Raw genomic sequence first — 1,382 nt, forward strand, 5'->3', positions numbered from 1 at the left:
ATGATGCTTATATCCCTCAAAAATTTTACAATTAAACTGAAAATGCATGCTTACTGTTTTTGCTTATATCTAGTATTGATAAGAAGTGTCCCAAAGAACACTTCAGTACAGGTAACAAATATCATACATGGAGTAAAGACATTAAAACAATTTTACATGGTTCTAGGTAGTCTATAGGTCACTGTGAACCTTAGGACAGAATTTTTTCCCAGGTAATGTTTGAGAACTGGTCCTAAATGTTTGCAATGGCTGTGATGTGTTCAATTCTAAATTCTGAAAATAATTTTATGACATTGTTTTTTTGAATTTGAGGTTCCTTATTTACTTGCATTATTAATTACCCATTTAGAAGCTCCTCAGCAGGATTTTAACATCAGTTGGTTAACTCACAGAAATTGAAAGAAATATGAAAAAAGAACATGAAAATGAAAGGAGGGAATGCATGACCAGATATGGGAGAGGTTTTAGATTTTTATCAAAACGATCTTAGAACTTACAACACTTGCACTAGATCACAGCCAAAAGGCCTTGAAGCAGCCCACTAAAAACATCTTCAGTAGAAAAAGGAATCAGACTATGGTTCAGGTCATCTTTGAAGCCAAGAGGAAAGACAGATGCAAACCACAACGAAAGACCAGAAAAGAGCAAACCCCACTAAGAGCTTTCAGTTTGGTCATGTTGCCTTTAGTTTCTCTGTCATTTATAGGCACAGCTCATGCTGTGAAAGAGGTCCCAAAGATGGTCAGAAACTTAGACTGTAAAGTCACAGAAGATACCAGTTATCCTGACCCTGACATTTTTTCCATAGTGACTTTATGTTTTGAAATGCAAAATATGTTTTGTTTTCTGTCACATCAATAATGTGGTTTTATAGGAAAACATCTCTATTCTACAACAAAGACCGAGAAACCATCAGGGTCAACTAGTATTCACAAAACGACTGTGAGATACTCTTACTACACACTACTCAGCTCAACAGAATGCCAGACAGGAGACACAGTGATCAAGAGAGGTGATGAGGGGGGAATTAGAAAGTAGCCTTGAATGTTGCTGTGTATGTCTAAGGGATGGACAAGAATGACAACCCATGCTGCCAGCGTTCCCACCAAAGCCCTCCTGGTGAGTGACTTTGTCCCTCTCTGTCTCGTATTCCTACCCATGCTTTAGTACTAAATCATTCCTTTTGATTCTTTACACTCTCTGATTGACAACTCTAAATTTTCTGGCAAGTCTTTAGATGACAGTGATTCTCCCTGTGATTCTGCAGCATAGGAGAGAGACAAAGGCTAGAGCAATTTAAAACATATGACTAGGTTTCCGCTAGATGAAACAATAGGAAGACTGCTCCCGAAAGGAGTAAAGTGGAGAAGGGAGCTCCCGTG

Source organism: Apodemus sylvaticus, chromosome 23, assembly GCF_947179515.1.
Source record: "Apodemus sylvaticus chromosome 23, mApoSyl1.1, whole genome shotgun sequence".
Taxonomy (NCBI): Eukaryota; Metazoa; Chordata; class Mammalia; order Rodentia; family Muridae; genus Apodemus; species Apodemus sylvaticus.